Source organism: Aegilops tauschii, chromosome 2, assembly GCF_002575655.3.
Source record: "Aegilops tauschii subsp. strangulata cultivar AL8/78 chromosome 2, Aet v6.0, whole genome shotgun sequence".
Classification (NCBI taxonomy): Eukaryota; Viridiplantae; Streptophyta; class Magnoliopsida; order Poales; family Poaceae; genus Aegilops; species Aegilops tauschii.
The window spans coordinates 223802782-223817541 of NC_053036.3; the positions used below are offsets into that span (position 1 = coordinate 223802782).

The 14760-nt window shown below is 52.4% G+C and overlaps 1 long non-coding RNA gene across 7 annotated transcripts in view; it reads right to left on the reverse strand.

Annotated features, from left to right (window-relative positions):
* The window catches only part of LOC109761839 (uncharacterized), a 49332-nt gene that overhangs the window by 19310 nt on the left and 15262 nt on the right, over positions 1 to 14760 (reverse strand). Inside the window, exon 3 of one of the 7 annotated variants that reach the window (XR_012202339.1) lies at positions 3524 to 8467. The exons of the other annotated variants lie outside the window; for them this stretch is intronic. This is a non-coding gene — a long non-coding RNA (uncharacterized lncRNA). Of the gene's footprint in view, positions 1 to 3523; positions 8468 to 14760 lie in introns of those variants that run through there. 7 annotated transcript variants of the gene reach the window in all.

Below are 14760 nucleotides of genomic sequence, written 5' to 3' on the forward strand. Positions count from 1 at the left end.
AAAGCTGATAAAACAGCTAAGGAAGACTATCTTGAAGATAGTGAGACAACCCCAAAGTCCTGTCTTGGTTTAGTGTTGAGTTACTAGCCACTACCGCTTGCACAAGCTATTCAAACTCAATGTCTGAATCAGTTCGGTTTCTTGAGTCTCAGTAACAAGCTAAAAGACATTGATCAGCTGTGCTGCGACAAGAAGCTGAAGGACTGCGGAAGTCCCTGGAGCATTCAGATGCATACTTTCTGGTGCAACAGCAAGCGTTGGAGGATTTTAGCGCCAAACAGGACAAAGCTAATAAGCTTGTTAAGGTTATTGCCAGCATGGTGGATACCCAGGATAACGTTTCTTGAGCTCTTCTAAAGTTGTTTCAGTTATGCTCTTATTTTGCTGCCGCGTTTATTTGCACTGGTGGCCAGTTTTGACGGCCAGTGTATGTAATATGCTGCTTTGTTCCCTATATTTGCACTGGTGGCAAACTTTGATGCCCAGTGGATGTAATATGTGTAATAGCTGTAATAGCCTAGCGTTAGTTGCTTGCTTATTTATTTCCTTATTGTATCTGTTTAGTTGTTTCCTTGTAGTCACTGCAGTTCTTTTTCCGCGTTTTTCTAGTGGCCATAATAACCTATTTTTGGTAACTAGGCCACAATAATCATGGCAACCCATGGACTATTGTAACCATGGGCCTCGTATGGGCCGTAGGATCCATGGGCCTTCTACGGGCCGTTGGATCCATGGGCCTTCTACGGGCCGTAGGACCCATGGACTTTCTACGGGCCGTATGATCCATGGGCCTTCTACGGGCCGTCGGATCCATTGGTCTTCTACAGGCTGTAGGATACATGGGCCTTAAACGGGGTGTATCATCATTTCGCCAAACATGGGCCGTACTATTCGTGGACCATAACGGGCCGTTAATAAGCCGTATTTGATAACGCTATGAAAACAGCCGAATGTAACCACGGGCTGAATTTGGCCCAAAACGGAATAGGCCAGTAGCGGACCGTAGCTAACTTAATTCTAGAAATGAGCCCAAGGATAAATGGGCCCTTAGAAGGCCGAAAGTTAACACGGGCTGGAAACGGCCGATGGAATAATGGGTCGTTAATGGGTATAAAGCGATACACTGTTCATGATGTGCCAGTTTCATCTCGGGCCTTTAATGGGCCGGAAGTTACAACAGGCTCGAATCATATTGGACGGCCTAGATGAAGCTACTGGGCTTAATTCCGATAGGCCGTAACGGGCTGGGAGTTAGCAGGCCGTAAATGGGTGATATACGAACAAGCCGTTAACAGGCTTTCCGTGGGCCAGCCTTTTCACTGGAATGGGCCTCTGTTGGGCCATGCCACGTGTCGACGTATCATAGGCGCCTCCTGTTCAATGAGTGGATGACATCTGTCCCAACGGTGAGCCAACCTGTGTTTCCTCTGGCCAATGAGAATTTTACACGTGAAAAATCCCCATTGGTCCGGGCTGTTAACGGGTTATCGGATCCAAAACCGGACCTGATAGCTTAACGGCGACCTATTATTGTGGATGCCACGTGTCGGTCACCCTTGACGAAAGTACTTCTATGACGCACGATTTATCGTCATGGAAGTGGACACTTCCGTGATGATAATTTTGGTAATGTCATGGAACACTTCTATGACAGCACAGGTATGACTATCTTTGATTCTGTCATAAAATCGTCATGGATGTACATGCATGACAGAAAACGTGACCTACTATGACAAACACGTATCATCACGAAAGTGTATTTTTTTTAGTGACGCAAGCGCACACTTGCCCAGCCCCCGCGTGAGACGCACGAGGACGAGTGATGGGCAACTGCCGCTCTCCCTGGTCCGAAACAAAAAGGCGAGCGGAGCAAAAGGAGAAAAACCCAACTTGGCAATCGAGAAACGCTAGGACTCCAATCCATTAAAAGGTTGCAAACCAGCTACAAAAAGCAAGCAAATGAACAGCCGCGTCTAGCACCTAGTCTAGTCTTCTCACCAGCGCGGAGCTAAGTGTTGCCACTAGGACATGGGAGGGAGCCCCCGAGGCCCGAGGGCTGCACTCCGGAGACTCCGAGGCATGTACAGCCCCACTCATTATTACGTGAGAGTGTCACGAGCGGAGACCTTCACAGGCACTGGGCCTTGCTTCATGGGTAGACCTTCCGGAGGTGCTGGATGTTCCAGGCGTTCTGGATGGAGACCCGTCCTGCATCTCCAGGCGCGCGGCACCAGGCCTATTGACGCGGGCAATCCTAAACGGGCCCTCCCACATGGGCGAGAGCTTATACAGCCCCTTCCTGGAGAGCACCCGCCTCAGGACGAGATCGCCCACCTCGAGGATCCTGGAGAGGACACTGCAGAAGTGGTACCGCCGCAGCGCCTGCTGGTACCTTGTCGCTCGGAGCGAGCCTTGACGGCGGCGTTCCTCCCCCAGCACGAGGTCCATCCCCCGCGTGGTGTCCTGACGTGCCTCGTCAAACGCCAAGACCCGCGGGGAGCGATGCTTGACATCGTGAGGGAGAACCGCTTCGGCTCTGTGGATGAGGAAGAACGGGGTCTCGCCCGTCGGCTTGGTGGCGGTGGTGCGGATCGACCACAGCACGGACTAGAGCTCGTTGAGCAAGCCCCTGCCGCAAGCCTCGAGCTTCTTCTTGAAAGTTCTTGTCCTGAGGCCTCTCAGGACCTCCGCGTTGGCGCGCTCAGCTTGGCCGGTGCTTCTGGGGTGTGCCACTAAGGTGTAGCATATCTGCGTTCAAGGTTAGCACAATAAGTTTTGAAGAGGTTGATAGTGAACTGTGAGCCGTTGTTAGTGATGATACGATTAGGGACCCTGAAGCGGCTCACGAGGCCCTTGATGAACTCGACTACCGAGCCGGCCTGGATGGTGCGGACAGCTTGCACTTCCGTCCACTTGGTGAACTTGTCGATGGTGATGTAGAGGTAGCGGTAACCCCGGGCGCCCATGGGAACGGTCCCAAGATGTCCAGCCCCCAGGCCGCGAACGGCCATGTGAGCGAGATGGTCTGGAGGCCCTGTGCGGGCTGGTGGATCTGCTTGGCGTGGAACAGGCAGGCCAAGCATGACTTCACCAGCTCGGCAGCGTCGTTGACCGCCGTAGGCCAGTAGAACCCGCTGCGAAATATTTTTCCCACGAGGGTGCGTGATGAAGAGTGGTGCCTGCAGTCCCCGCCATGTATGTCCGCCAGCAGGCCACGTCCCTGCTCCCTGGAAATGCATCACAAGGAGATGTTATTTGGGCACCTCCAATAGAGCTCACCACCGCGGACGCAGTACGCTGTAGCCTGTCATGCCACCCACTCCGCATCTTCCTCCTTCTCTGGTAGGGTGCCCCGCAGCAGGTACGCCTTGAACTCCTCGGTCCAACATCCCTCCTGAGGTTCCAGCGCAAGAAGGAGGCGAGCTCCTGAGGTTGGTGTCGCTGTCAAAACCGGCGGATCTCGGGTAGGGGGTCCGAACTGTGCGTCTAAGGCGGATGGTAACAGGAGGCGGGGGACACGATGTTTACCCAGGTTCGGGCCCTCTCGATGGAGGTAATACCCTACTTCCTACTTGATTGATCTTGATGATATGAGTATTACAAGAGTTGATCTACCACGAGATCGTAGAGGCTAAACCCTAGAGGCTAGCCTATGGAATGATTGTTGTTGTCCTATGGACTAAACCCTCCGGTTTATATAGACACCGGAGGGGGCTAGGGTTACACAGTCGGTTACAAGGGAGGAGATCTACATATCCGTATTGCCAAGCTTGCCATCCACACCAAGGAGAGTCCCATCCGGACACGGGTCGAAGTCTTCAATCTTGTATCTTCATAGTCCAACAGTCCGGCCAAGGGATACAGTCCGACTGTCCGAGGGCGCCCTAATCCAGGACTCCCTCAATAGCCCCTGAACCAGGCTTCAATGACGATGAGTCCGGCGCGTAGATTGTCTTCGGCATTGCAAGGCGGGTTCTTCCTCCGCATACTTCATAGAAGATTTTGAACACAAGGATAGTGTCCGGCTCTGCAAAACAAATTCCACATACCACCGTAGAGAGAATAATATTTCCACAAATCTAATCTGCTGACACATTCTGCAGCATGACATCACACCACGGCCCAGTCATTATTCGAGCCGTTTTTCATAACCAGCCACTGCACATATCGCGAGGCGGTTTTCTTGGCACGTCTTGTCGAAGCAAAGATCGTGTCCCCTTATTACGGGATTCTCATCAATACGGGTGTGGGTAACCCAACCACACCATTAATTACGACGCTTGGGGAATAAGCGAGTTTACCAGGTAGGTGGGGAGGCGCATAGCTTCTTCCGCCCTTATAAAGGGACAAGGATTCCCCCCTTTCACCCACACCTTCTTCCTCCTTGCTCATCCATTCCTGCGCACTCGAGCTCTAGCACCCAAGTTTGCATTTTTCTCCTCAAACCACTCCAAGCATGTCCGGAGCGGGAGGCAAGTGGATGGTCTCCTCCGTTACGGAGGAGGACATCACAAAGCTGCGGGGAGCCGGATATCTGGCCGCGGATATCGCACACCGGCTGCCAGATGCGGGGCAGATCATCCCTACTCCAGAACCCCATGAGAGGGTTGTTTTTCTTACCCACTTTGTCCGCAGACTGGGATTTCTCCTCCACCCGTTTGTCCGCGGGCTCATGTTCTACTATGGGCTGGACTTTCATGATTTGGCCCCCAATTTCATCCTCAACATCTCGGCGTTTATCGTCGTGTGCGAGGCCTTCCTCCGCATCAAGCCCCACTTCGGCCTATGGCTGAAGACCTTCAATGTTAAACCGAAGGTGGTGGTCGGCCAGCAAGCGGAGTGCAGAGGCGCCATGGTGGGAAAAATGCCCAACGTCACCTGGCTCGAAGGCTCCTATGTGGAGACATAAAGGGGTGGCAATCAGGGTGGTTCTACGTCACCGAGCCGCGCGACACCAACTGGGTGGCGCCCCCGAATTTTGACCCGGAATGCCCATGCGGCTCACCTCCTGGAAAGAGAAGGGCATGTCCTGGGGTTCCTCGGTAGAGCTGACCGGGCTCCAGACATGCATCAAAAACATGATGAGCAAGAAAATCAAGCTCGTCAACGTGGTCCAAGTCATGCTCTTCCGCCGGATCCTCCCGTGTCAAAGACGGGCATTCAATTTGTGGGAGATCGACCCGGCCGAGCACCAGACGCTGCGAGAGCTCTTCGACACGACGCACAAGGACGTCTGGAAGGTGCTATTCAAGGGTGCCGAGGTACCTCCTCCCCTCACCGAGGACCGCGGACTCAGCGCAAAGTGCCCTGCCAATCCGGTAAGTCTTTTACATCTCATAAGATGTTCTTTTCCCCAGTATAACCACGCGCGGGATCTAAGCCTCCACGCCATTTAACAGGACTGGGTAGCAACAGCGGAGCAAATCGATTGTCTGGCTCCCCTGCCCGAAGATCCGGCAGATGCTCTCCTAACGGAGATGCTGGTTCCGGCGCCTTATGAGGTGCCGGAGAAGAAGGCCAAGAAGAAGGCCACGGGGACCAGGAAGGGTCTCTGGCGCAAGGTTATATCAGACTCATCGTCCGAAAACACCGACGCGCACTCCTCCCACGAAAACAAGGAGGAAGAAGAGGAAAGTTCTCCCCCTCAGCCGGGGGAGACAAGAAAAGGAAGGCCGCCCCGGCTGGGGCGGCCGATGGGTCCAAGAAGGGAAGGACCCTCCTTCCGGACAACTCCACAACCGCCGCCTACAGCGACGACGAGTGGCTGCCCAGGGATAAGCCCCTGGCGAAGTCGTAAGTATCCGGATACCATAGTAATTCTTGGTACATCTTATCGTACTGTTTCTTATCACGCCGCACATGATTATGCAGCCCATCCCGAGCCCCCATCGACGTATCTTCGTCAGATGATTCTCTGGGCCCGTCGGATATGAACAGCGATTCACTCCCGACCGCCTCCTCCGCCCGCCCTACGGACGACGCCGAGGTGTTGTCTCAAAGGGGACTGAACCAAGGGGAGACAGTTCCGAAGGCGCTTCAAGGCGACATTCCTGGTGCTGGCCGCACGAGGGGCAAGACTCCTCTGGGCCCTAACGCCGGGAGCAGCAAGTCTAGCCCCAAGCCGAATACGACGCCGGAACCTCCAGTGGTTCCGGATTCTATCAAGCAACCCCTCGCTAAGGGGAGCAAGCCGTCTGTGCCGATGGCCTCTGTCCATCCAGAGGCATCCAAGAGCGGACTGACTGAAGCCTGTGCCAGCCTCCTAACAGGCTTTGAGGTAAGTAACCAGATTATAAGAGAATGTTACCGCATAGACAGTAGCCCCTGATGCTCTGTTTGGCGTTCACGAAGAAATGCCGAATAGAGGATCAAATAATAACCGCAGGAGTCTAATCGGAATATGTCTATGAGCATATGCAGGCTTCACTGCTAGCCGCTGCCGCACGTACTGCGGAGGTCGCCGCACTGAAGCGGGACCTTGAGTGGTCCCAGGAAGAGCTTGGCCTTACCAATAGGCAGCTCGAAGAGAACAAAGGTAAGTGATACCCCGTCTGCATATTATAAAAAATTTGGTTTTAGAATAATAGGATCGTCATGAATTTCGCTAGGGGCCACGACCGAAGTGGCGTCCTTGCAGAAGGCGCTATCCAAGGCCGAAGACAAAGCGGCCAAGGAGCGCATCGAGCGAGAAAAGCAAGAAGCCCGAGTAGGCGAGGTGCAGCAAGAGCTCCAGGCTCTCGCCAAAAAACACGAGTCCTTGAAGCTTGACTCTAAGACACAAGGGTCCGAGCTTGCGAAGGCCCTCGAAAGCGCACAACATGCCAAGGCCGAAGCCCAAAAGGCCCTCTGGGAAATTGAGGCGATTAAGAAGATAGCGGCAGGGAAGGCATTCATTATGCAAAGCAAGCATGTGAAGGAAACTTTCTTTTTACTTACCCAAGTTCGGAGCTCTCCAGGAGCGTCCGCAGATCTACCCCGCAGTGTGTCAGATGCCGCGGAGTTCTACCGGGCCGAGGAGGGGAGCTCGACGGAGAAGTTGTTCTGGTCTCAGTAACTGGGACCGAACACCCAATGCCCTTGAGCGACCAGTTGAAGCAACTGGTCGAGCTTCACAAAGCGGCCGAACAGGCCATGAGGGTCTTATAGTCTGGATGTGGCCTAGCGAGCCCCTGCCTAGTAGCTACTTCGGTCTGGTGAGGCGGCTTGTGAATGCCTGCCCACGGTTTGAAGTCATAAAGCGGTCCGTCTGCATCGAGGGTGCGCGCAGGGCTTTTGCCCGGGCGAAGGTGCACTGGGCGAAGCTGGATGCTGAAAAGCTGGTGAAGGAGGGGCCGCCGGAGGGCAAGGAGCATCGCCACCCCGAAAAGTGTTATGAAAGTGTCCTGGAGGATGCTCGCCTTGTGGCGGAGGAATGTGCTAAGGATGTAATATTTGAATAAATGTACTCATGTGATCCTGTAATATGAAACGAGTTCATTTGCGCTATGCAACGCTTGTGAATTTAAAATATTACCTTCTGTGCGGCCGTTTATAAAATCTGAGAGTTGGCCAGTCGTCGGCTTTTGCCCCCATGTAACTAGTACTGAGGTGTTCGGGATAAATCTGAGCACTCTTTATCCCAATTTTGGGTCCTTCGAGGGAGGTGTTCAGCGCAACGAACCAGACAATCGGACTATAAGGCTTTATCACTCTCACTTAGCCATCGAAGTCTACGATTTTAAATTTTGGCGAATCCCCTAGTATTTCGGAAGGCCGAATTTGGGGCGCTATATACGCCTAAGGTGGGCAACGCCGACTCCTCGCCCGAAGCGGAAATAGTCTTTAGGGACTTGAGACCTCTTGAACAGCGACCAACTCTCGCCTTATCATGGCAGTCAGTTTTCGGCTTTCTCTACTGAGGTGCTCGTCCGGAAGAACCGGGACACAATCGCAGTAGTTCTCCCAGTGCTACCTTAGCCGATATTGCGGAACGTAAGGTACCAAAACATGGGAGCCGCGCTAACCCAACTATTGACCCAAGACATGATTCAGAGCTGATGCATATAGTGCTATAAGTTCGGGGAGCCGCACTATCGAAAGTGTTCGGACTTCTCACGTCGTGTTTATGGGGTATACTGAAGCCCCTAGCGTACTGGTCGTACCAGAATGTACCTGTGTAATTTGTCGTAAATAAGCAGACAAGGAAAAAAAGAAGGGGAATGCAATAATAGACTAACTCTATGCATTGTTATTAAATAATACGTCGAAGCGTACAGATACAAGTAGTGCAATAAGCAAAAAATAGGACTTTTGACATGTCCTATCCAAGGGCAAGCTGCGTATGGGTATTTAAAATAGGTATTTCAATCGTTATCAGAGACCACCTGGGGATTCCCTTGTACGTCTTAGCTTCTTGCCTCCTTGGTATTTTGTTCCCGTAATGCGTCCAGCAATCAGACAGCCGAGAAGGCTTCCAGAGAATAAGGTCCTGAAAGAGAGAAAATGATAAAGGTGTACAGCCCCTGGGGCGGTTGAGCCGCATTGTGGGGCGTGTCCTGGCCATGCCCCCGCCTATGCCTATGGTATTTTTAGTGCGTAATTATGTACGCGCGGCACAGATTTCGTCGTTTGACCGGGACTAGGACGGAGGCCGAATTGCTAGGCGAGCTCTGAACGTGCCAGGCGATCCTGTTGCAGGTTACTCCGGACTCGCTTGAAGGTGTCCGGGGTCTTTATCGCCGAATTGGCGGTTTGCCTTAAAAGGCTGCTTTGTGCTTCTGCTGCGAGGGCCGCAGTGTGCTCCTCCGTGTGGAGCGAGCGTTCTGTGTTTCCATTGACAGTTATAACCCCCCGAGGTCCTGGCATTTTGAGCTTGAGGTATGCATAATGCGGTACCGCATTGAATCTGGAAAATGCGGTTCGTCCAAGCAGTGCGTGATAGCCACTGCGGAACGGGACGATATCGAAGACTAACTCCTCGCTTCGGAAGTTGTCCGGAGATCCGAAGACCACTTCCAGTGTGATTGAGCCCGTGCAGCAGGCCTCTACACCTGGGATGACACCTTTAAAGGTGGTTTTAGTGGGTTTGATCCTCGAGGGGTCTATACCCATTTTGCGCACTGTATCCTGATAAAGCAGGTTCAGGTTGCTGCCACCGTCCATAAGGACTCGGGTGAGGTGAAATCCGTCAGTGATGGGATCAAGGACCAATGCGGCAGAACCGCCATGACGGATACTAGTGGGGTGGTCCCTACGATCGAAAGTGATCGGGCAAGAAGACCATGGGTTGAAATTTGGGGCGACTGGCTCCATCGCATAGACGTCCCTTAGTGCACGCTTCCGTTCCCTCTTGGGAATATGGGTTGCGTATATCATGTTCACCGTTTTCACTTGGGGAGGAAATTTCTTCTGTCCTCCTGTGTTCGGCGGCCGGGACTCCTCCTCATCGTCGCTATGCAGCCCCTTTTCCTTGTTTTCGATATTCAACTTGCCGGCCTGCTTGAACACCCAGCATTCTCTGTTGGTGTGATTGGCCGGCTTATCGAGGGTGTCGTGAATTTGACACGAGCGATCGAGTATGCGGTCCAAACTGGACGGGCCCGGGTTGCTTCTTTTGAACGGCTTCTTCCGCTGACCAGATTTAGAGCCACTGAATCCGGCATTGACTGACGTGTCTTCGGCGTTGTCACCGTTGTTACGGCGCTTGTGTCTGTTGCGACGTGGTCTGCCGTTACTATATTTGGCATCTGAATTGCCATGACTTCTTGATGTGTTGTTGCTGCGAGCCAGCCAGCTGTCCTCGCCCGCACAAAAGCGGGTCATGAGTTTCGTGAGGGCTGCCATAGACTTCGACTTCTCCTGGCCGAGGTGCCGGGCGAGCCACTCGTCACGGATGTTATGCTTAAATGCCGCTAAGGGCTCTGCATCCGAACAGTCGACAATTTGGTTTTTCTTAGTTAGGAACCTGGTCCAGAATTTCCTGGCCGATTCCCCTGGCTGCTGAATTATATGGCTCAAGTTATCAGCATCCGGTGGTCGCACATAAGTGCCCTGGAAGTTGTCAAGGAATGCATCTTCCAAATCCTCCCAACTGCCAATGGAGTCTGCTGGCAAGCTATTCAGCCAATGCCGAGCTGGTCCTTTGAGTTTTAGTGGGAGGTACTTGATGGCATGTAGATCATCACCGCGAGCCATGTGGATGTGGAGGAGGAAATCCTCGATCCATACCGCGGGATCTGTTGTACCATTATATGATTCAATGTTTACGGGTTTAAAACCCTCTGGGAATTCGTGATCCATTACTTCATCAGTAAAGCATAGGGGGTGTGCGGCACCTCTGTGCCGGGCTATATCACGACGCAGTTCATACGAGTCTTGTCTGCTGTATTTGGCCCGGCCGGATTTGCTTTTAGTATATCCGGCGTGACGATGATCGTCCCGTGTTGGGGCGCGCCCCCATGATCCGTAGATCGATCTTGCATGTTTTGCTTTGTTTTCCAATATGTCTCGCAGGTCCCGCATGTTGCCCTGGGCCTTGGTATTTTTGTTTGAATGGCGGCGGGGTGCAGGCTGGACTTCGGGCTGATATGCCTCTCTGTCTCGGCCACGAGGTGGCCGATCAGCCGCATCATACGCTGGTGATGTAGGTTTCAATGCTTCCTCCTCGAGTTGGGGTAGCAACCTGCGCTTTGGGTAACTCTTGGTTGGGCGCTCGAGTTCGTATTCCTTGGCCGCCAGGACTTCAGTCCATCTATCCGCTAGCAGATCTTGATCAGCTCGAAGCTGTTGTTGCTTTCTTCAGGTTGTTTGCTGTGGCTATGAGCCGGCGTTTGAAGCGCTCCTGCTCGATGGGATCCTCAGGCACGATAAATTCTTCGTCGCCGAGGCTCACCTCGTCTTCGGAGAGAGGCTTGTAATTGTCATCCTCTGATTCTCCGTTTGCTTCCTGTTCCGGAGGCCTAGCTTGTTCATCCTCTTGCTCGAGGTCTGGCTGGAGGGGATTGTCGTCGTCTTCGGCACTATCCGGAGCGTTATTGTCTCTTGTGCCAGTATCGTTCCTTTTGCGATGGCGGGACTTAGAGCGGCGCCGCTGACGTCGGTGCTTGGATTGCTTCTTGGAGGGATTATCCTCCGTTGTCTTATCGCCATCGCCTTCTTTGGGGGTGTCCACCCTGTATATATCATATGATGAGGTGGCAGTCCAGTGCCCTGTGGGCGGTGGTTCCTGTTCGTCTCCTGCATCGTCATCGATACCGTCGATGTCTTCGGAGCCGAAATCGAGCATGTCGGTTAAATCGTCGACAGTGGCTACTATGTGGGTGGTGGGAGGGGAGCGAATTTCTTTGTCGTCCGCATCCCATTCTAGCCGGACATAGTTTGGCCAAGGGTCTCCTGACAAAGAGAGAGACCTCAATGAGTTTAGCACGTCGCCCAGTGGTGAGTGCTGAAAGATATCCACGGAGGAAAACTCCATGATCGGTTCCCAATCAGATTCGATAGGCACGGACGCAGACGGTTCGGAGCCCGTGGCCGGGGACGAATCCAAATGTCCGGCAACACGGGTCTCATAAGAGGTGAAGTCAGTATTCGGCTCTATCGCCGCTAAGTGTGCGGCCTCCGTGGCGGGGTCCATCCACCCGTCCTCAGATGGCGCAATTTGTTCCGGATTGAGGGACGGAGTAGTTGCAGGTGTGATCTCCCGAACACTGTCCGACGACTGTGACACCCCAAGATTTTTGACCTTGTTTTTATTAATTAAAACTTTGCCAGGAAATAAAACTTTTCCATTTATCTTGATTTAACCTTTTGATGTTATGGGTTTTAACCCCCAAGTGAAAACTCCCCAAGAGTATCATTGGACATATATGCTCTCTCTATAAAACAATTCTTTATCAGTGGATTTAATTGCAAGATTGTTTTCTCAGAGCTTTATTCTTTAAAAAAATGATTTCTTTTGATTTGAAGCCTGTTTTGCACTACAACCATTTGACAAATGCATTTAAAATTTCCACCAAAATTTGGGGATGTCATGTGATGTCTCCACATCACTTTTATGCAAAAATATCTTTTTGTCACCAGAGATTTTGAGCTCTACACCAACTTTTCCCAATCTGGTCCAGTAGGCATTTTTGCACTACAACCTACTTAAATATTTCTTTAAAAATTCTTCCAAGTGTTTGAAGATGTCAGTGGATGCATACAATTCATCTTCATGCAAAAACCTAGTGTTGTCCTTTGGAAAATTTGAGTGAATCAACCTCTTTTTCATTCCGGTCCAGTTTGAGGATTTGTACTGCAACCCTATTTTATTTTGCTCTAGTGACCCTGAGCTTTTTCCTGCTTGTAGCCCTCCCTACCAAACCCTTAAGTCCAGGAGATTGGACCCATTGGAGGATTTTAAGTGCATGCAATGAGACCTTTTTCCTTCTGTCCAAAACTGGAGTTTTGCAAAACTTGCACTAACAAGTTTCTGGTTTTGCCCAAATGATCTTACCATCATCTTCTACATATAAAGAGGCCCTGATCTGGAGATTTTGGCCACTCCAAGAATTGCCTAAGTGCACTTGGCATTCTGTCGAACAGTTGGTGTGCACAGTCTGTTTTGGCTTGAGCTTTTAGTTTGCACGGTGGACTTGATCCCCTGACCTAGCAATCTTGTCCACTGAGCTCCTAGCTATCTCTATCCTAGTCCTGTTTTTTGCCAGCCTCACCCTCGCGCTCTAGGCCGCCCTGGCGTTTCGTCGAGCAGGTTCCGTGCGTGCTCTGGGCGCGCCCAGAGCGCACGTTTTGCACGCGCGCGCACTGAGCCGCCGCGTCGCACTGCCGCACTCGACGCGACCCGTCCCTGGCCCCTGCTCGCTTGCTGAACCGCGCACTACGCTCGCCCACTCTCCACGCCACCCCTGGCTCCCTGCAGCGCCGCTGGCAGAGCGTTTGGCGGCACGCCGGCGTCAGCAGCGAACCTCTGCCATGGACGGCGCCGCCCAAGCCACCCCAGCGCGCCAGCTGCCCCTATGAATAGCTCAAGCTTATCCCGAAGCTCGTCGGCACGCGCTCGTCGCCGCCACGTCGCCCTACAGCTACAGCACGGCTGTCGCCGGCGATCTTATCCTCAGCCGCCGCGGTCCAACCTCGAGCGCCTATTTAAGGGATCCCCGAACTCGTTCAAGACCTCAGGCGACCTCAGACTTTTCCCCTAGTTCTTCCCAAGCAGTGGATTGGCCCGGAGAGACCCCCTTCCCCAACTCCGGCCGGTTCGACCGCCGCCGAGCTCCGGTGCAATACGTCGCAGCCAGCCACTCTCCCGCCCAACCAACGCCACCAATCGCTTCCTCTTGCCCTTGCGGAGCTGCCCAGCAACTCAACCTCGATCGGAGACCACCGGAGCCCAAAAACCACTCCACTCCCGTAGCCCCCTCCGCCGCGGAGCTCGCCGCCGGCAACTTCTTCCACCACCGACAACCTAGCGACCACCGAGAGGACCGCTCCGGTCTAGCGGGTCCATCCCTGCCCTCAGGTGCCCTCGAGGAGCCTCCGCTCGTCGCCGGCGATTGCCGGAGTCCCGCTCCCGTCGGGCAAAGAAGAGGAGGGAGAGGGAAGAACGGTCAAACCTGACCAGTGGGCCCTCTGGACCCACTGTCAGTGGCCCGCGCGCCGTCTTCTCTGTTTTAAGTGAAGGCGCAGACGTCCTGAGTACGTTTCCTCTGCTGCGAAAGCGTATTCTCTCCCGAGCGTTTTCTTTTTCTGGTTTTTTTTAAACAGAAGTTTGACTGATCTTTGACTGACTATAACTTTTAAAATAAAACTCCAAATGAGTTGATTCTTTTTCCTACCTCTCTCAAATTTCATCTAGTTTATTTTAAGATTTATTTCAAAAATATTTGAGACAACTTTTGATACTGTGTTTGAAATATTTGTTGTTTGAATATTTCTCAACATAGGATTTTGGAGAAAAGGGAAAGCTTCCCAAAAGTGCATCCCTTGCATACTCTTGAAGGCAAGCATTTCTGAACTCTGGCATAATATTTTGTGTGATGTTTTGATACGGTTACAACACCACTTTGACTTGGAGCATACGTCATTCTTATGTAACGGTAAAGTCACATGCATGATTGCATATTGGAGATTTTTTTTCCTTACTGTTGTAAATGGATATGCTGGTGACAATGATCATCCTCGTGAGCTTCTCATGTATACCGGAAGGAAGCCGGGAAAGTCGTGGTCTTGGGTAGACACGAGCTTGTCCCTAGTTCCTCGTTGGGACGAGTGTGTCCGGTATGGCATGATGAGTTTTGGTGAACGGTGTTTCTGTCTGTCACTGGTAATATTTGTTTTGGTTAAGCTAATCATTCGGAGAATTCTTGGACCACCTGAGTCGGTCATGGGTCAAGTCTTGTTTAGTAGCTTCCACTTCTTGTTTTGTACTACCACCGGTCCCTGCCGCGGGTAGGGTACGGTTCAGTAAGTTGTCAACCCCTTACCAAGGCACACACTGTACAGAGAGGCCATGGTGGAAGATACTGGATGCATCCGGTAGGCATGCCACCTGGTCCGGGGGCATGGGTGTTTCCGGTTGGGACCGAGAGGGGGGCACCCCTTAGAGCGCGCGTATATAAATTTGATCCCATGCTACGTCGAGGTTGTAGCCTCCCCACTTAGAGTTTTGCTTGACGGGTGTCGTGGGTGATTCCAGACACCGGTAAGTTAAGCTGGTGTGTGCAGGTCAGGCGTGTTTTCAATTAAAAGGCCGTAGACGGAATTAGTCTCGATGGACTAAGTAAA